The sequence below is a fragment of the Salmo trutta genome, chromosome 29 (assembly GCF_901001165.1).
Source record: "Salmo trutta chromosome 29, fSalTru1.1, whole genome shotgun sequence".
Taxonomy (NCBI): domain Eukaryota; kingdom Metazoa; phylum Chordata; class Actinopteri; order Salmoniformes; family Salmonidae; genus Salmo; species Salmo trutta.
Window position 1 is genome coordinate 44452003 of NC_042985.1, and position 22035 is coordinate 44474037.

Genomic DNA, 22035 nt, shown 5'->3' on the forward strand with positions numbered 1-22035 from the left:
TGCCAGTGCTTGACATTAACTTTGTTAGCCATGGATAAGTAGGACAGATTTACTTGTCCCAAAAAATGTTAACGGTCTGTAACACCATTTTTATATCATTGTATGATATAGTAACCACTTTACAAAATAAAACGTATCACTATATTTTTTGACCGTAGAGAATCAGACAAAAATGTAGGGCACACTGTGCCTATTGGCTTCTTTGCATAGTTAAGTCTGTCTCAAAATACAACACTGGCCCTTTAAGGCTATCCTGGAAGATGGTTGCCCACCCTTAGTAGCCCATAAAAGATTGCAACATTACAATTAAAACCAAACACTTTTTATGTATTTTATCAAATAATTCCCTCCTTCTCTGGGATAATAAAAAATATGTCTTGCCGACGGTTAAAAACAGAATCTGGGACAGTTCTCGGACAACAGATCCAAAATTTAAACAACCACTACACATTAAAAAATGTAAAAAAGCAATGAAGCTGGTGCAACAGATCAGACCATTTAGCTTTAAATGTTGCTAAAGTTTTATTTCTTCATATTATAAAGCTCAACAATGCGTACATGGCTGTAAACTATGCGTGAATGTTCAAAAATGCAATTAGTGGGAAAACACTGTTCTCAAAAGCCCACTGCACTAACGGTTTCATGTGACAGAGAGGAAAGTATTGGTTAAAAATTAAGAAAGAGGGGAGAACTAAAGATGTATCAACTTGCATGGGTTACTAATATGACTAGGATTATGCCTTTTGCTGCTGGACAATAAACAAATGTTGATTTGTAAACCAATAGAACTAGAGAAAACTTGAGGTGTTTAAATAATTCCCAAAATACTTCTGTGACCATATTTTGGCTAGGCTACTTTGAAATAAGGTAAGATATGCTTCATAAAATGACATAAAACATCCAGGTTTTAAACATTGACATTTATGGTTAAATAGTTTCAAAGCGCCTCCGCTCAGATTCAAGGTGGGTGATGTGCTGTAACAGGCACTGTCCTTCACTCTCAGCTCTCGTCGCCATTTGATCTGAACGAACCGTGCTTCAAGTATGTCGACAGAATCATGCCTTTATATTTGTCAAACATGACTGGCACTTAGCGTATTTTTACGTAATTAAGCCTCATTAAAGTTTGCCATTTTCTGGCGTCTTCCTCATGTCAGCATTGGTTTGGACATGAGACTGTATCTAATACGCATACCAACTACACTTTGACGTGTAGGCTTTTTTATTTATGTACATTAAAAATAGATTTGAATATTATTCCAATGTTGGCCTCTCTGATCCAATTCTGATAGGAGTAATTGTTTCATATTGTGATTTTCGTAATTAAAAAAATGTACTTTTCCATTCAGACAACTTAAATCTATATTCTTCTTGTCCAACATTTTTTTACTTGTCCTGGACAAGAGAAAAAGCGTTAATGTTGAGCCCTGCATGCCATTCCATGCATGAGAGCAGCATTTATTTTTCAACTTGAAGCAATGAGGCCAATCAGTCCTCCAAAATAACAAAATCATAAACAACAGAGTAGTCTAACAAGTCCTTAATTTTAGGGTTATGCTCAGGTAAAACAATTTGTCTAATCAAAAGTCCTATTCTTGAAAATGAAGGGGTATTAAATTAATTGGATTGACTGGAAATATGACAGACTTTGGTTTTTAATGTAAAGATATAGCCTAGTCGTATTATCATCTGTATTGAAGTATAAAGCAATGGGTTAGAAGAAGCCTATATAACCCATAAAGTAAAACGCAACATCCATTTCCTGGCCAGCAATGTAAATTCTAGCATTGATTTATCCTGCAATAGATGTCGTTCAATTGGTAATATTAATTTTTGTCTTCTTCTAATGCCTCTTAAAGGGAAAGTATTCTAAAAGTAACCGAAAGTAAATCAGATTACGGAGTTTGGGTAATACAAAAAAGTTACATTACTGATTACAATTTTGGACAGGTAACTAGTAACTTTAACAGATTACATTTAGAAATTAAAATACCCAACCCTGTTAACAGACTAATAAGAAACAGCGTTCCAAACCCCTCTGACAATAACAGCTAGTTTTCAGTTTTTCCCTCCCCACTCCCAGAAAGTCCAAACAAAATTCTTGCTTAAGAAAGATTTTTTTTCTTCTCTTTTTGACCATTTTAATTGAAAACAATCACAGTAAGATGCTTAATTGTTACCCAGAAATGATTGGATATTGAGATAAAAACATCTGCATTGCACCTTTAACCATTAGTGTGGGAAATGCAAAACTGACCCAAGATCAGCGTAGGGGGAACTTCACCTTACTCTAATTGACTGAGGGAGTACAGCTGGAGTTGGACCCACTACAGACCCACTGCAGACCACAGTGCACTCTTATGTAGGGAGATTAGGCCTACATTAAGATACTCTCAATTATGAAGTGGCCCACTTACAAACCCCAATGAGAATAGGGGCACACTTCCATCAAAGGCCTGACTGAGTCTGAAAAAAGTGGTTTTCAGTTTTTTGGGGTTACTGTAATCACATTTTGCTCTGCTTGAAGTAGCCTACCGCTCATGTGCACAAATCATGAGACCTGTTCTTATTAATCTTTATAAAGTACCCCCTGTGAATAAACCCCCAGGAGTAGTACATAGATCTAGCTATCCCAGGTTGAGAACCACTGTGATGATTGATTGCCATGTTCCTGGTTCAGACCTTGACTCTCAGTTCTATTATATTACACATAAGAGTTATTGGACGAAGGCGTCTCCTGAACGGGGGAGTTTTGTTAAGAGCACTGAGGCTCAATCTGAACATTAACACACGTCGCTTGTGTAATGGGTTGAAAACAATGTCCCTAAAAACAGACACCCCTTTATTATAATTTTTTGTAATGAATTTGTTTATGTATTTGTCTTAATTAATCTAAATTGTATATTCTACACGCATTAGTGGTCGATCAGGCCAATAGATGGTGCTGTTGCACTGTGGTAGTAGGAGAAACAGCAAGTTCTGGCCAAGCGCACCATTCTTCAGAATAAAGAAAGCGCCAGAACTTTGCAGACGCAAACTTGTGTCCGTTCTTATTACTATCACGGGTATGTAACAGAACTACCAAACGTTCTAATATCGAAATAATATGTAATGACATGCTATTTAACAACTTTGTCAAGGTATTATCAAGTTAGGAAAGGTTCTGTGTCGAACTGAGTGAGAGAAGAACGTGACTTACAATGAGTGAGAGTATATGTTAGCTTGATGCTAGCTGAGGTAAAAACGATTCACAAGTCACAGAGACTATGTTTACTGAGTAGCTTACTTGTACTGGATTTTGTCAGAGATTTTATAAAGAATCCATTTGTTAGGGATTTCTGAGTTCGTTTTACATGTTATTGGTTTTGAGTAAAATTGTGCTCACTAGCTGGTAAACTGGCCGCATACGCTCATCCGGGTGTATGAGAGAGACACGATTTTACGGAGGTGCCACTATCTTAAAGCTGAATGTATTGTTGTCAGTTTTGCATATTGGTAGCAGTATGTAGAAAAACATTCAGTTATTTTTGTCTTCATCAAGTGTTTCTATTGTATGAATGTGAAATACATTTTAGTTTTCATGTGAAATCATACAGTAAGACAAGGTTATTTGTGGGCCATTTTTGAATTCTCCTTTAGGTAAAGTGCATTTGTGTTGTGTAATTTAAAGTGTGCACTTGTTTGATGTGACTGTTTTAAAAGTACGAACAAGAAAATAGACAAATGAACAAGAGAAAAAAGACATTCTTCAGAATAAAGAAAACGCCAGAACTTTGCAGACGTAAACTTGTGTCTGTTCTTTTTACTATTACAGGCCACCTCAGCTACAGACTGAGGCCGGTAACACTTGCAGTACATACAAAAACATATAATAACTTATTTAAGATGTGTACACAATTGGTACATACAGTGCATTTGGAAAGTATTTAGGCCCCTTGACTTTTTCCACATTGTTATTTTAAAGCCTTATTCTAAAATGTATTAAATTGTTTTGTTTTCCTCATCAATCTACACACAATACCCCATAATTGTCACAACTTCTACCAAAGTTGATGCCCCTCCTTGTTCGGGTGGTGTTCGGCGGTCGACGTCACCGGTCTTCTAGCCACCATTGATCGGTTTTTCATTTTCCATTGGTTTTGTCTGGTCTCTTTACACACCTGTTTCATATCCCAGTAATTATATGTTGTGTATTTAACCCTCTGCTTCCCCTCATTTCTCTGTCGGTGATTGTTTGTTATGTTATATACGTGTTGTTTATGTATCGGTGTGCGACGGGTTATTGTTTACCCGGATTATTTTCTACATGGGTTTTGGAGTTCGTTTTGGAAATAAAAAATAAAAAAATTTAACCACTCTGTTTTCACCTACATACACGGACTATGACAATAATGACAAAGCAAAAACAGTTAAAAAATAAAGAATTGCAAATGTATTAAAAAAAATGAAATATCACATTTACATAAGTATTCAAACCCTTTCCTCAGTACTTTGTTGAAGCAACATTGGCAGCGATTACAGCCTCGAGTCTTCTAGGATATGACGCGACAAGCTATACATATACATATATATATACATACATATATATATATATATATATATATATATATATATATATATATATATACACACACACACACACACAGTCGTGGCCAAAAGTTTTGAGAATGACACAAATATACATTTTCACAGAGTTTGCTGCTTCAGTGTCTTTAGATATTTTTGTCAGATGTTACTATGGAATACTGAAGTATAATTACAAGCATTTCATAAGCGTCAAAGGCTTTTATTGACAATTACATGAAGTTGATGCAAAGAGTCAATATTTGCAGTGTCGACCCTTCTTTTTCAAGACCTCTGCAATGCGCTCTGGCATGCTATCAATTAACTTCTGGGCCACATCCTGACTGATGGCAGCCCATTCTTGCATAATCAATGCTTGGAGTTTGTCAGAATTTGTGGGTTATTGTTTGTCCACGTGCCTCTTGAGGAATGACCACAAGTTCTCAATGTGATTAAGGTCTGGGGAGTTTCCTGGCCATGGACCCAAAATATCGATGTTTTGTTCCCCGAGCCACTTAGTTATCACTTTTGCCTTATGGCAAGGTACTCCATCATGCTGGAAAATGCATTGTTTGTCACCAAACTGTTCCTGGATGGTTGGGAGAAGTTGCTCTCGGAGGATGTGTTGGTACCATTCTTTATTTATTGTTGTGTTAGGCAAAATTGAGAGCGAGCCCACTCCCTTGGCTGAGAAGCAACCCCACACATGAATGGTCTCAGGATGTTTTACTGTTGGCATGACACAGGACTGATGGTAGCGCTCACCTTGTCTTCTCCGGACAAGCATTTTTCCAGATGCCCCAAACAATCGGAAAGCGGATTCATCAGAGAAAATGACTTTACCCCAGTCCTCAGCAGTCCAATCCCTGTACCTTTTGCAGAATATCAGTCTGTCCCTGATGTTTTTCCTGGAGAGAAGTGGCTTCTTTGCTGCCCTTCTTGACACTAGTCTATCCTCCAAAAGTCCTCGCCTCACTGTGCGTGCAGATGCACTCACACCTGCCTGCTGCCATTCCTGAGCAAGCTCTGTACTGGTGGTGCCCCGATCCCGCAGCTGAATCAACTTTAGGAGACGGTCCTGGCGCTTACTGGACTTTCTTGGGCACCCTGAAGCCTTCTTCATAACAATTGAACCGCTCTCCTTGAAGTTCCTGATGATCCGATAACTGGTTGATTTAGGTGCAATCTTACTGGCAGCAATATCCTTGCCTGCGAAGCCCTTTTTGGGCAAAGCAACGATGACGGCACGTGTTTCCTTGCAGGTAACCATGATTGACAGAGGAAGAACAATGATTCCAAGCACCACCCTCCTTTTGAAGCCTCCAGTCTGTTATTCGAACTCAATCAGCATGACAGAGTGATCTCCAGCCTTGTCCTCGTCAACACTCACACCTGTGTTAAAGAGAGAATCACTGACATGATGTCAGCTGGTCCCTTTGTGGCAGGGCTGAAATGCAGTGGAAATGTTTTTGGGGATTCAGGTCATTTGCATGGCAAAGAGGGACTTTACAATTAGTTGCAATTCATCTGATCACTCTTCATAACATTCTGGAGTATATGCAAATTGCCATCATACAAACTGAGGCAGGAGACTTTAAGGAAAATAATATTTGTGTCATTCTCAAAACCTTTGGCCACGACTGTATATATATATATATATATATATATATATATATATATATATATATATATATATATATATATATATATGTATATATATATATATATATATATACATTCCTCTCTACTCTCTACTATTATTCTGACATTTCACATTCTTAAAATAAAGTGGTGATCCTAACTGACCTAAGACAGGGAATTGTTACTAGGATTAAATGTCAGGAATTGTGAAAAACTGAGTTTAAATGTATTTGGCTAAGGTGTATGTAAACTTCCGACTTCAACTATATATATATATATATATATATATATATATATATATATATATATATATATATATGTATATATATATATATAAACATTTATATATATATACAAACTCAGTTCTTCACAATTCCTGACATTTAATCCTAGTAAAAATTCACTGTTTTAGGTCAGTTAGGATCACCACTTTATTAGAAGAATGTGAAATGTCAGAATAATGGTAGAGAGAATGATTTATTTCAGCTTTTATTTCTTTCATCACATTCCCAGTGGGTCAGAAGTTTACAAACACACAATTAGTATTTGGTAGCATTGCCTTTAAATTGTTTAACTTGGGTCAAACGTTTTGGGTAGCCTTCCACAAGCTTCCCACAAGAAGTTGGGTGAATTTTGGCCCATTCCTCCTGACAGAGCTGGTGTAACTGAGTCAGGTTTGTAGGCCTCCTTGCTCGCACACGCTTTTTCAGTTCTGCCCACAAATTTTCTATAGGATTGAGGTCAGAGCTTTGTGATGGCCACTCCAATACCTTGACTTTGTTGTCCTTAAGCTACTTTGGAAGTATGCTTGGGGTCATTGTCCATTTGGAAGACCCATTTGCGACCAAGCTTTAACTTCCTGAATGATGTCTTGAGATGTTGCTTCAATATATCCACATCATTTTCATTCCTCATGATGCCATCTATTTTGTGAAGTGCACCAGTCCCTCCTGCAGCAAAGCACCCCCACAACATGATGCTGCCACCCCCGTGCTTCACGGTTGGGATGGTGTTCTTCGGCTTGCAAGGCTCCCCCTTTTTCCTCCAAACAGAACGATTGTCATTATGGCCAAACAGTTCTATTTTTGTTTCATCAGACCAGAGGACATTTCTCCAAAAAGTACCATCTTTGTCCCCATGTGCAGTTGCAAACCGTAGTCTGGCTTTTTTATGGCGGTTTTGGAGCAGTGGCTTCTTCCTTGCTGAGCGGCCTTTCAGGTTATGTTGATATAGGACTCGTTTTACTGTGGAAATAGATAATTTTGTACCTGTTCCCTCCAGCATCTTCACAAGGTCCTTTGCTGTTGTTCTGGGATTGAGTTTCACTTTTCGCACCAAAGTACGTTCACCTCTAGGAGACAGAACGCCTCTCCTTCCTGAGCGGTATGATGGCTGTGTGGTCCCATGGTGTTTATACTTGCGTACTATTGTTTGTACAGATGAACGTGGTACCTTCAGGCGTTAGGAAATTACTCCCAAGGATGAACCAGACTTGTGGAGGTCTACAATTTCTGAGGCCTTGGCTGATTTCTTTTGATTTTACCATGATGTCAAGCAAAGAGGCACTGAGTTTGAAGGTAGGCCTTGAAATACATCCACAGGTAAACCTCCAATTGACTCAAATGATGTCAATTAGCCTATCAGAAGCTTCTAAAGCCATGACATCCTGTTCTGGAATTTTCCAAGCTGTTTATGTCACGGAATTCTAGGATCAGTGGAAATGCGGAATCAGGCGCAGGAGACAGAGGCCCGGAGCAACAGTGTTTTAATGCCACGGTAAACAAAACACAATAGCCGAAAGGCACAGGGCGCTTAAATAAGTCCGCCAGGAAAACACATTCCCAAAAGAAAACACGAAGAAAAGCGCACGGGCCGCAGCCCGGCAATAAATCGTATACAGGCCAGCGAAACAGGCCACACACACAACTGTCCTGCGTGGACAATAAACAATCCCGCACGAGAACCCAAACTGAAAATACACACTAAATAACCCCCCACTAATGACAGACACGAAACAGGTGCGGGATAGACAGACAAAACCAAAAGACACAGAAACATAGATCGGTGGCAGCTAATAGGCCGGCGACGACGACCACCGAGCGCCGCCCAACCGAGGAGGGGCGCCACCTTCGTTGGATACTGTGACAGTTTAAAGGCATAGTCAACTTTGTGTATGTAAACTTCTGACCAACTGGAATTGTGATACAGTAAATTATAAGTGAAATAATCTGTCTGTAAACAAATGTTGGAAAAATTACTTGTGTCATGCACAAAGTAGATGTCCTAACCAACTTGCCAAAACTATAGTTTGTTAACAAGAAATTTGTGGAGTGGTTGAAAAACGAGTTTTAATGACTCCAACCTAAGTGTATGTAAACTTCCGACTTCAACTGTATACAGTTGGCATGTTCACCAATAAATCGTGCATCCCGAAAGCTTTTTGAACAGTCTTGAAGGAGTTCCCACATATGCAGAGCACTTGTTGGCTGCCTTTCCTTCACTCTGCGGTCCAACTCATCCCAAACCATCTCAATCGGGTTGAGGTCAGGTGATTGAGGAGCCAAGGTCATCTGATGCAGCACTCCATTACTTTCCTTCTTGGTCAAATAGCCCTTACACAGCCTGGAGGTGTGTTGGGTCACCGTCCTGTTGAAAAACTAATTATTATCCCATCTGGTTTGAGGTTAGTGGGACTATCTCTGCATGTGTCGTTGCCACTGTGAAGCATGGAGGAGGAGGTGTCATGGTACTTTTCTGGTGACACTGTCATTTATTTAGAATTCAAGCCACACTTAACCAACCTTGCAAGGCTGGTTAAGTGTGCCTTGAATTCTAAATAAATCACAAACAGTGTCACCAGAAAAGCACCATCACACCTCCTCCTCCATACTTTACGGCGGGAACCACACATGGGATATCATCCGTTCACCTACTCTGCGTCTCACAAAGACACGGCGGTTGGAACCAAAAATCTCAAATTTGGACTCATCAGACCAAAGGACAGATTTCCACTGGTCTGATATCCATTGCTGATGTTTCTTGGCCCAAGCAAGTCTTTTCTTCTCATTGGTGTCCTTTAGTAGTGGTTTCTTTCCAGCAATTTGACCATGAAGGCCTGATTCACGCAGTCTCCTCTGAACAGTTAATCTTGAGATGTGTCTGATACTTGAACACTGTGAAGCATTTATTTGTGGCTGCAATATCTGAGGCTGGTAACTGTAATGAACTTATCCTCTGCAGCAGAGGTAACTCTGGGTCTTCCTTTCCTGTGTCGGTCCTCATGTGCGACTGCACTTTCAAATTTCCCGGATTGACTGACCTTCATGTCTTAAAGTAATGATGGACTGTCGTTTCTCTTCGCTTATTTGAGCTGTTCTTGCCATAATATGGACTTGGTCTTTTACCAAATAGGGCTATCTTCTGTATACCACTCCTACCTTGTCACAACACAATTGATTGGCTCAAATGCATTAAGGAAAGAAATTCCACAAATGAACAAGGCACACCAGTTAATTGAAATGTATTCCAGGTGACTACCTCATGAAGCTGGTTGAGAGAATGTCAAGAGTGTGCAAAGCTGTCATCAAGGCAAAGGGTGGCTACTTTGAAGAATCTCAAAAATAAAATATATTTGGATTTGTTTAACACTTTTTTGGTTACTACATGTGTTATTTCCTTGTAGAATAATAGTGAAGACATCAAAACAATGTAGAAAATAGTCCAAATTAAGAAAAACCCTTGAATGAGTAGGCATGTCCAAACTTTTGACTGATACGGTAGATACACACATATCTTTTAAAAATATATGTTCCTTTATTATTTTCCACCAACACTACCACCCCTCCCCTAATTGGAGTAAACTAATGAACAACACAACACTTAGGCTTCTACTTCCAGCTTATACATACTATCTACATTTTACGGACACAATCTATTACAATAGTTATATTTTGTTTGTTTTTAGTCCTGTCCTTCCTCTACCCTCAACCTCTCCCATCTATTGCCGATGTCCATCCAGTTTGATTTCTATTTGCCATATATTTTTTAACTGTGCTGTTTCACAAAAGTTCTGAATCTATATTCATTTCACGGACACAGTATATTTTACATTAGTTATCTTTTTGTTATTAGTCCCACCCTTCAGCTCCATTCAACCCCTCCCATCTATCTCTCAACACCATCCATATTGGATTACTATTTGCCTTTTTATTTCTTACTGTGCTGTGATGTTTCACAAAAGTTCTGAACCCTTCTATTCTCATAGTTTCTACAGATTGTAAATTAAAGAAACATTTTTAATAAAAGTATTATATTATTAATCGACTGACTATGACTCTTCAAATCACCCAGTAGTGCTGTCTGCAGAGTTAACTCCAGGTAAATGTTACAATTATTCAGCCATTCCTGGACCTGTCATCAAAAACAAGCTACATATGGACAGTGCCAAAATAAATGATCCAATGACTCTGTCTCTTCACAGCAAAATCTGCAAAGCTGTGAAGGTTGTATCCCCCATATATATATATATATATATATATATATATATATATATATATATATATAACATTATATTGGTTGCAAGAATTGTAAATACTAACTGAAAATGGAAAATGTCTAAGTTGTGAATCCGGCATTGCTTTGCGTGTCAGTTCATAAACCATGTGCCATGGAATCGGAACATCGGACATCTCTTCCCAACTATTTTGCAATCTAAACTCACCAAAAAAAGAAACATCCCTTTTTCAGGACCCTGTCTTTAAAAGATAATTCGTAAAAATCCAAATAACTTCACAGATCTTCATTGTAAAGGGTTTAAACACTGTTTGCCATGCTTGTTCAATGAACCATAAACAATTAATGAACATACACCTGTGGAACAGTCGTTAAGACACTAACAGCTTACAGACGGTAGGCAATTAAGGTCACAGTTATGAAAACGTGGGACACTAAAGAAGCCTTTCTACTGACTCTGAAAAACACCAAAAGAAAGATGCCCAGGGTCCCTGCTCATCTGTGGGAACGTGCATTAGGCATGCTGCAAGGAGGCATGAGGACTGCAGATGTGGCCAGGGCAATAAATTGCAATGTCCGTACTGTGAGACGCCTAAGACAGCGCTACAGGGAGACAGGACGGACAGCTGATCGTCCTCGCAGTGGCAGACCACGTGTAACAACACCTGCACAGGATCGGTATATCCGAAAAACACACCTGCGGTACAAGTAGAGGACGGCAACAACAACGGTTCGAGTTACACCAGGAATGCACAATCCCTCCATCAGTGCTCAGACATTCCGCAATAGGCTGAGAGAGGCTGGACTGAGGGCTTGTAGGCCTGTTGTAAGGCAGGTCCTCACCAGACATCACCGGCAACAATGTTGCCTATGGGCACAAACCCACAGTCGCTGGACAAGACATGCCTGGCAAAAAGTGCTCTTCAATGACGAGTTGCGGTTTTGTCTCACCAGGGGAGATGGTCGGATTCGCATTTATCATCGAAGGAATGAGCGTTACACCGAGACCTGTACTCTGGACCGGGATCGATTTGGAGGTGAAAGATCCGTCCTGGTCTGGGGCGGTGTGTCACAGCATCATCGGACTGAGCTTGTTGTCATTGCAGGCAATCTCAACGCTGTGCGTTACAGAGAAGACAATCCTCCTCCAACATGTGGTACCCTTCCTGCAGGCTCATCCTGACATGACCCTCCAGCACGACAATGCCACCAGCCATACTGCTCGTTCTGTGCGTGATTTCCTGCAAGGCAGGAATGTCAGTGTTCTGCCATGGCCAGTGAAGAACCTGGATCTCAATTCCAGGGCTAGGGCCATTCCCTCCAGAAATGTCCGGGACCTTGCAGGTGCCTTGGTGGAAGAGTGTGGTAACATCTCACAGCAAGAACTGGCAAATCTGGGGAGGAGATGAGGAGGAGATGCACTGCAGTACTTAATGCAGCTGGTGGCCACACCAGATACTGACTGTTTCTGTTGACCCCCCCCCTTTGTTCAGGGACACATTACTTCTGTTAGTCATATGTCTGTGAAACGTGTTCAGTTTATGTCTCAGTTGTTGAATCTTGTTATGTTCATACAAATGTTCATCTTTTTTTGCTGAGTGGCACAGTTGTCAACTCTTTGGTCCTGAAATGAAACTGGTATACTTTTTTATTTTTCACTATTTTCACTAAGTTCAACTGACGCCTTTAGTGAGAGGTCTAATGCTTTAATATTTAATTATTTCTGCCCACCAAATTCATATTCATTATATAAATAGGCCCTTTTAATTTTGTCTGGCTTGCCATTCCAAATAAAATGGAATATATTTTGCTCATATAATTTTTAAAAAACAGGTCGCTAGGTGTAGGCAAGACCATAAGCAAATAGGTAAACTGGGATATGACTAAAGAGTTAATCAGGGTGATTTTTCCACAAATAGATAGGTATTTTCCTTTCCATGGTAGCAAGATCTTATCAATTTTTTATTTTTGCTAACTTTCCATGAAAATGTATTGGAGTGAGATCATTTCTTTCTTTCGGGATATGTATACTGAGTATGTCCACATCGCTGTCAGACCATTTTATTGGTAAACTACATGGTAATGTAAAAGTATTATTTTTTGTGATTCAATACATAATATAGTACATTTATCACCATTTGGTTGTAATCCAGAGAGGAAGAACAAGTATCTAGATCCTCTATGAGGCTGTGGAGGGATCCAAATTGTGGATTTAAAAGAAAACAACATGAATCATCAGTGTACAATGACACCTTTGTTTTTAAGCCCTGGATTTCAAACCCCTTGATATTATTGTTGGATCTGGTTTAAACAGCTAACATTTTGATGGCAATAATAAATAGATATGCCGATAGTGGACAACCTTGTTTTACTCCTCTTGACAGTTTAAAACTTTCTGAGAAGTAGCCATTATTTACTATTTTACACCTAGGGTTACAATACATAACTTTAACCCATTTTATAAGAGATTCTCCAAAATTGAAATATTCCAGGCATTTATATATAAATTCCAGTCGTACTTTATCAAAAGCCTTTTCAAAGTCAGCTATACATACAAGGCCTGGTTTCCCAGATTTATTAGTGTTCTATTTTTTCCAGTACTTGTCTTACATTATCTACAATGTATCGTCCATGTAAAAAACCTGTCTGATTAGGATGAATAATATCCGACAATACCTTTTTAATTCTATGCATTTTGCTATAATTTTGCTAGTAGGGGCCTGTCACGTCCTGACCAGTATAAGGGGTCATTGGTTATTGTAGTTTGGTCAGGACGTGGCAGGGGGTATTTGTTTTATATGGTTCGGGGTGTGTGTGTACTTAGAGGGGTGTTGTATTTATGTGTTCCGGGGTTTTTGGTTTATGTTCTTGTTTTGTATTCTAGGTTGTCTATGTTGTGTATTTCTTTGTTTGCCTGGTGTGGCTCTCAATCAGGAACAGCTGTACATCGTTGTTTCTGATTGAGAGTCATACTTAAGGAGCTTGTTTTTTTACCTCTCCCTTTGTGGGTAGTTGTCTTTGCACTGCTGTTAGTTTAGCCTGCAAAACTGTCGTACTGTCGTTCCTTGTATATTGTTTTTCTTGTTCACTTATAAATAAATAATGATGAGCACACAACCCGCTGCGCCTTGGTCTAATCTTTTCGACACGCGTGACAGGGCCTCCAATTTTTAAAATGGACTGGATCTTTATATTTACCACTTGGATCCCGTTTCAGTAATAATGAAATCAGACCACCTTGTTGAGTGTCTAATAATCTACCATTTATATAAGAGTGGTTAAAACATGCTAATAACGGTCCTCTGAGTATATCAACAAAAAGTTTGGTATACCTCCACTGGTATGCCATCCAGCCCTGGAGTTTTCCCAGACTTAACAGACTTAAAGGCTTTAACTGCATCAAGAAGTACCTCTTCTGTAATTTGGCCTTCACTTTAATCTTTCTGTAATAGCTGTTAATTCACATCATTAATAATTTCAAAAAATCCATACAATTAGCGTCGGTTTGTGGAGATAGAGGAGACAAATGAAAACATATGCTTAAAGTACTTTACTTTGTCTTTAAAAATATAGTTTGGTGAATCATGGGTCATTTGTAATAAGTTTCAGTGAATTATTTTTGGTAGCATTTCTATGTTGAAGATAAAAAAAAATATTTGGTGCATTTTTCCCTATATTCCATCTAGTTTGCTTTATTTTTATAATATATTACACTTGATCTGTCTTGAATAAGTTCCTCCATTTATTTTTGTTTTTCCTCTTACTTATTCTGAGCCTCTATGGCAGTTTTTATTGCTATCTATCTGTACTGTTAGTCTTTCCATTTCCTTTGTTAATTTGTTAATATGGACTCCTTTGATCTAAATTGCTTTTGTTTTAGAGAGGAGTATTGAATTCCATGGCCTCTAAAGGCACATTTAAGTGTCCCATACAATAAGGGGATCTGCTGTGCCTATGTAATGTCAGAAAAAGTCTGTAACAAATTATTCAATCCTAGTTAAAAACAAATAGGCTTTGATTAAATTTCCAATATCCTCGCCCACGTGGAAATTCTGCAAGAGTAATATATTTGATGGTCTGACTGCATTCTGCCCCCTATCAACACTTTTTAAACTTTTGGTGCCGGAGAGAATGACATAAGAAAGTAGTGAAGATAACAAGCTTGATTGAGCCTCCGCCACATGCATATTTCACTAGGTCAGGATATTTAAGCCTCCATATATCCACTAGTTCCAATATATCTATATTTGTAATTTTGTTAAGTGCATGAGGGTGATAGTTTGTAGTGTGATTTCATTCACTGTCCATAGAGGTATTTAAAACTGTATTATAATCTCCCACCATAATATAGACTTGTATTGCTTGTAGGGTTAATATATTAATATACATATTTTCAAAGAAGCGTGGATCATCATTATTTGGACTGTATAGATTAATGAGCCAGATCTGTTTATGGCCTAATAACATATTAAAAATCATCCATCTACCTTGAGGATCTGTTTGGACTATTTGCACATTCGGATCAAAATTACGGTTACTTAATATCATCACCCCTTTTGAATTACTTTGCCCATGGGAGAAATATATTTCGCCTCCCCATTCCTTTTTCAACACAACTTAATTTCCAATAATTAATAAATAATATGCGTAATAATGCAGGCAGTTCATGCAAAGGATTGTTACCTATAACCAAGATTACCATTACAAAAATGACAAGCAATTATTATTTTAGCAAACAATTATTGTGATTCATCCTATATTACCCTCTAGCAACAGATGTGGGACACACACACACACACTCAACCCCTTTCCCCCACAAACAACCATAAGATGCTCAAAAGTTGTTCCACACACACGCTAGTCCCCTGTTGTGACCATTTTCCCAAGCATCTCTGTGCAGTCAGACCTTTGATTATTTGGTGCCACCAGGGCCAAAATTATACGAAGGCGTCTTATGTACGGGGGAGTTTTGTTAAGAGCCCTGGCATTCAATCTGAATATTAACATGCATTTCTTGCAGTGCGGTTTTGGAACCATAAGGACCTTATCAACCCAAAAATAATTTCAAAAAACAAAAGGTTAAATTGATGCACACTTGATGGGGTTAGGGTTAGTGTTCCCACACGGCCATATCACAGCAGACGTTTCTCACATTATAAGATGCTACTTAGTCAGCATAGAAGGAGCCTTATAGAGAAAAATGACAATTTTGTTGATTGCAAAGTATAATAGCATTGAGCACTAAAAAGCATGTCAGTCACACCCACCAACTCTACCACTCTTTCTGTGTTTTGGTTTGAGGCAATTTGATAATTAATCAATAGTTATATGGTGAATGAAACACAGAGACAGAATGGTTCACCTAAACTATTTGGCGTTTATTTATTCATAGATGGATTTGTCAATGTATCATTTGTATTTGCACTTTATTTATCTATCATATTTACGATAAAAGGATCATATACTGTAGAGGTTGAGTTTGTGTAGAGGTTATTTTTGACTGAGCTTTAGTAGAAGGATAACCGTAGGTTCATTGTCATCTAAGCATTTATTCACATAAGCCATGTTATAAAATAATGTTACTACCCTAGAGGCAAAAAAAAGCTTTCCGCTGAATTTCAGCAGAAATCGACGCAGAAAATATAAGAAATCCCCGCAGATTCCGTTTGGGTTTGGTTATGATCAAGAGCTAGCAAGAAATCGCAGCAGCTAAGGCCAGGGTCAACAACGTTACTATACAACTGATGAAAACCATTACAAATTACATAGGTTCAAAATAATATAACGTTATTCATATCAGAGGCAAGAACTGCAATTTAGTTTTTTGTAGCTAGTTTACAAATGAAGAAATCGACGACATACATACCTCTTTACTTCCTGTTGGTATCTTATGTTGTTATGGAAACGAGACGCCAAACATTGACGAAAAGTGTACACCAAACCGGAGAGAATACAAGTAGGAATCCCATTGGGCAATGAATGGAGGAACATATAACAGTCAAGCTAGCAGACTGTAGACCAATCGCGTTCACGTTGTCATGCTGTGTCACGTAGTTGCTAAGCTAATCGTCATGCAATCCCTTCTCAAAGTCAGGGTATGAGTCAAGAAACCTGCCTGTTTTCCTCGAAAGTACATAAGGTCACAATTCCAAAGCTATACAGTATACAGAGAACGAGTTAATTATCCCACAACTCGGAAAATATTTGTAATGTTGTAGTTCTTGTTGACGATATTAATGCTAATATTAGGTTTTTGATCTGGCGCCCAGTTGACTCCCATTCACTATTGGAAGGACAGCTCTCCTTGTCCCATCATGAGCAACTTACATTAATATGATTCCAAAGGGGTTTCCCAACTCCTCAAAAGTCCCGACTCTGAGTATCTCTGACCAAACTGTCTGTTGCACTTCCGTCACTATTGTCGCGACATTCCCATTGTTGTCAACGTTCTAGACGCCTCAGCCATATTCATGCTCAAAAGTATAACGGGGCTAATGACTTTGAACTATGGAACGCCGTTTGGGTCTTTTTGTGTCCCAAATTTCTTTCCCCCTTTTATTTTTATTTTTTATTAACAACAAATCAATACAGGAAGTACATGTGGGAACACAAGTCACTTGAGTGGGTTGAGTCACTGACGTGATCTTCCTGTCTGGGTTGCAATTGTTTTCGATGCCATTCCCTCAGGTGTTGCTTTATTATTCAGGAATGTGTCAAGACCTGACCCTCAGAGCCCACCTTCCGTTGACCCTGTTGACTCATCAGTAGGAAAGATTTGTTTCTCTTTTGGTCCATTCAACAACAGAGCGATACGAACCTTGTTTCAGCAGGATGTTGTATCTATACCTTAACAAAGCCTACCATCAGTAACACACTACGCCGCCAGGGACTCAAATCCTGCAATGCCAGACGTGTCCCCCTGCTTAAGCCAGTACATGTCCAGGCCCGTCTGAAGTTTGCTAGAGAGCATTTGGATGATCCAGAAGAGGATTGGGAGAATGTCATATGGTCAGATGAAACCAAAATATAACTTTTTGGTAAAAACTCAACTCGTCGTGTTTGGAGGACAAAGAATGCTGAGTTCCATCCAAAGAACACCATACCTACTGTGAAGCATGGGGGTGGAAACATCATGCTTTGGGGCTGTTTTTCTGCAAAGGGACCAGGACGACTGATCCGTGTAAAGGAAAGAATGAATGGGGCCATGTATCGTGAGATTTTGAGTGAAAACCTCCTTCCATCAGCAAGGGCATTGAAGATGAAACATGGCTGGGTCTTTCAGCATGACAATGATCCCAAACACACCGCCCGGGCAACGAAGGAGTGGCTTCGTAAGAAGCATTTCAAGGTCCTGGAGTGGCCTAGCCAGTCTCCAGATCTCAACCCCATAGAAAATCTTTGGAGGGAGTTGAAAGTCCGTGTTGCCCAGCGACAGCCCCAAAACATCACTGCTCTAGAGGAGATCTTCATGGAGGAATGGGCCAAAATACCAGCAGCAGTGTGTGAAAACCTTGTGAAGACTTACAGAAAACGTTTGACCTGTTTCATTGCCAACAAAGGGTATATAACAAAGTATTGAGATAAACTTTTGTTATTGACCAAATACTTATTTTCCACCATAATTTGCAAATAAATTCATAAAAAATCTTACAATGTGATTTTCTGGAAATTTTTTTCTTCTCATTTAGTCTGTCATAGTTGAAGTGTACCTATGATGAAAATTACAGGCCTCTCTCATCTTTTTAAGTGGGAGAACTTGCACAGTTGGTGGCTGACTAAATACTTTTTTCCCCCACTGTATGTTAGTCTAGAGATAACTTCAGCCTTGGTTATTAGGACTCTTCCTTTTAAAGATAAGTCCCTCTGTAGCCATTGATTTAGCTTCTTCTTGGTTTTTTTAATAAGAGAGTTGAAATTTAGTAAGCCTCTAGGCTTCCGATCCTTTGTAATGGTTTTGCCTAAATATGTAAGTTCTTCTTTTACTGGAATAACATAATATGAAGGTGTCACACAATCTTTGACAGCCATGAGTTCACATTTATTAATGTTAAGATATAGACCAGACACTTTGGAAAAGGATTGTATCACATTGATCAATATGGGAATTTGGTTAGCATCTTTCAGAAACAGTGTAGTATTGTTAGCCAGCTGGCTTGTAATAATTTCTTTACCAGCTATGGAAATACCTTGTACAGGACTATTATTTAAAGGATTTGTAAGAAGTTGGGTGTCACGTCCTGACCACAGAAGCTTTTATTTTCTATGGTAGAGTAGGTCAGGGCGTGACGGGGTTGTGTCTAGTTTAGATTTTCTATGTTGTCATGTTCTTCTTTCTGTATTTCTATGTTTTTTTGGGGTGGGGGGATGATCTCCAATTAGAGGCAGCTGGTCATCATTGTCTCTAATTGGAGATCATACTTAAGTAGTTGTTTTTCCCACCTGGGTTTGTGGGAGATTGAATTTTGAGTAAGTGTATGTTGCACCTCTTTGTCACGGTTTGTTGTTTTGTTTAGGAGTTTATTTGTATGTTTTGCATAGTTTCACAGTTTAAATAAAATGTGGAACGAAACACACGCTGCGCCTTGGTCCCATTCTTCAGACAGCCGTGACAGAATCTCCCATCACCAACGGACCAAGCAGCGTGGTCAGGAGGACTGGACCTGGGAGGAAATCCTGGATGGGGCAGGACCCTGGACAAGGCCCGGGGAGTATCGCCGTCCTAAGGAGGAGATTGAAGCAGCGAGAGCAGAATGGCGATATTACGAGGCGTTATACCATCAAGGCAAGCAGGCGGAGACAGCGAGAGAGGAACGGCGACAATACGAGGAACTAGCACGGCAACGACGGAAGCCCGAGAGGCAGCTCCCCAACATTTTTTGGGGGTGGTCACACGGGGAGTTTGGATGGAGTCAGGTTTGGGACCTGAGCCAACTCCTCGTGCTTACCGTGGAGAGCTGAGGGGTGAACCAGAGCCAGTCAGGGAGATGAGTGAGGAAATCAACGCAAGATTCCGGTGAGAGGTGTTAGCATTGAGAGCGCTGCAGAGCCGGCGTGCTGAGGAGCGTGACACCAGTCCAGTGTCATATGCACCTGTTTCACGCATCTGGCCTTCAGTGCGCCTCCCCAGTCTGGTACGTCCTGTGTCCCCTCCACGCACTCGCTTGTGGGAGCGTGTGACCTGTCAGGCCCCATGTTTTGCGGTGATACGCATGGTGTCTCCAATGCGCATTCACAGCCCAGTGCGTCCTGTGCCAGCGCCCTGCACTTGCCGGGCTAAAGTGAGCATCCAGCCAGGATGGATTGTGCCAGCCCTAAGCTCCAGACCTCCAGTGCGCCTCCACAGCTCAGCATGCCCTGTGCCTGCTCCTCGTACTTGCCCTGAAGTGCGTGTAACCAGTCTGGCGCCACCTGTGCCAGCCCCACGCATCAGGCCTCCAGTGTGCATTCCCAGTCCAGAGCTTCCGGCGACAGTTCCTAGTCCAGAGCTTCCGGCGACAGTTCCCAGTCCAGTGCTTCTGGCGACAGTTCCCAGTCCGGAACCTCCCGAGACGGCCCACAGTCTGGAACCTCCCGAGACGTCCCACAGTCCGGAGCCTCCGGCGACGTCCCACAGTCCGGAGCCTCCGGCGTCGTCCCCCAGTCCGGAGCCTCCGGCGACGTCCCCCACTCCGGAGCCTCCGGCGGCGGTCCGCAGTCCGGAGCCTCTGGCGATGAACCATGGTCCGGTTCCTCTGATGACGATCCACGGTCCTGTGACACAAAAGCGGAGGGATCAGCGGGAGAAGTGGGGGCTACGCCAATAACCTGAGCCGCCTCCTATGATGCTGGATTCGCAGGAGGAGAGGGTTCATCGTCCTGCACCCGAGCCGCCTCCTATGCTGACGGATAAGCAGGATGAGAGGGTTCTTCGTCCTGCACCAGAGCCGCCACTGACATTAGACACCCACCCTAACCCTCACTTTTTTGTTACTTTTTTTTGTTAGATGTTTTGGCGTTTGGAGTCCACACCTTTGGGGGGGGGGGTACTGTCACGTCCTGACCACAGAAGCTTTTATTTTCTATGGTAGAGTAGGTCAGGGCGTGACGGGGTTGTGTCTAGTTTAGATTTTCTATGTTGTCATGTTCTTCTTTCTGTATTTCTAAGTTTTTTGGGGGGTGATCTCCAATTAGAGGCAGCTGGTCATCGTTGTCTCTAATTGGAGATCATACTTAAGTAGTTGTTTTTCCCACCTGGGTTTGTGGGAGATTGTATTTTGAGTAAGTGTATGTTGCACCTCTTCGTCACGGTTTGTTGTTTTGTTTAGGAGTTTATTTGTATGTTTTGCATGGTTTCACAGTTTAAATAAAATGTGGAACGAAACACACGCTGCGCCTTGGTCCCATTCTTCAGACAGCCGTGACATTGGGTGATTAATAAAAACAGGTACGGAGAGATAGGACAACCTTGCTTAATTCCTCTCTTTAACTCCAATCTGGGTGAGGTGCCATATTCAATTTGATAGAGCTGTTACCATTTGTACAGAGTCTTAATAGCCTTACAGAGAAAAATCCTCAAAGCCAAGTCTCTCAAGGGAGTGGAAGAGGAACTGATGCTCTAATGTGTCAAATGCTTTATAAAAATTAAAAAATAATATGAAGCTATCCTCGGTTATTAGGTCTGAGTAGTCAAGTATGTCTAATACTCGTCTGATATTGTTAGAAATATGTCTGTTCCTCATAAAGCCAGACTGTGTTTCATCAATGATTGCATCCAGGACTTCTTTAATTATTTTTGCAAGTAGTAAGGCTAATATCTTATAGTCATTAGTGAGAAGACAAATTGGACGCCAGTTATCGATGAGCAGCACTTCTTTTTAGGCTTTATATTATTAACCCCTGACTCATTGTAGGAGGGAGAACATTGTTTTTAATACTCTCTAAAAATACTTAAAATAGGAAGGGAGCTACTTGTTCAGAAAATAATTTGTAAAATTCTGATGTAATTCCATCCACACCTGGTGATTTATTGTTCTTTAGATGTTTGATAGACTCTATAATCTCTTCAACTTTGATGGGTTCATCACACTGTTTAGATTCTATATCCATGTCATACAACTTATTATTGGATTATTCAACATGTCAACCATTTGTTAGTATAACATTGAAAATTATGTGCGTTTCAATTTTTTTAAATTGAATTCAATAATATATTTGTACCACTGTAGATGCTGTGTTTTTATTTACAGTAGTGTATTTTAAGTACTCTAAAGTTTTACATTTCTAACTCCAAACCTCATGCAACTGCAAAATGTCAGATAAAGCATATTTTTTCATCAACAT

The 22035-nt window shown here is 40.1% G+C and overlaps 1 protein-coding gene across 1 annotated transcript in view; it reads right to left on the minus strand.

The window, feature by feature from the left end:
- The window catches only part of cfap77 (cilia and flagella associated protein 77), a 91670-nt gene extending 74479 nt beyond the window's left edge, over positions 1-17191 (minus strand). Inside the window, exon 1 of the mRNA XM_029722321.1 lies at positions 16583-17191. The gene's annotated coding sequence lies outside the window, so the exon portion shown is untranslated. The remainder of the gene's footprint in view (positions 1-16582) is intronic.
- Positions 17192-22035: the final 4844 nt, after the last annotated feature.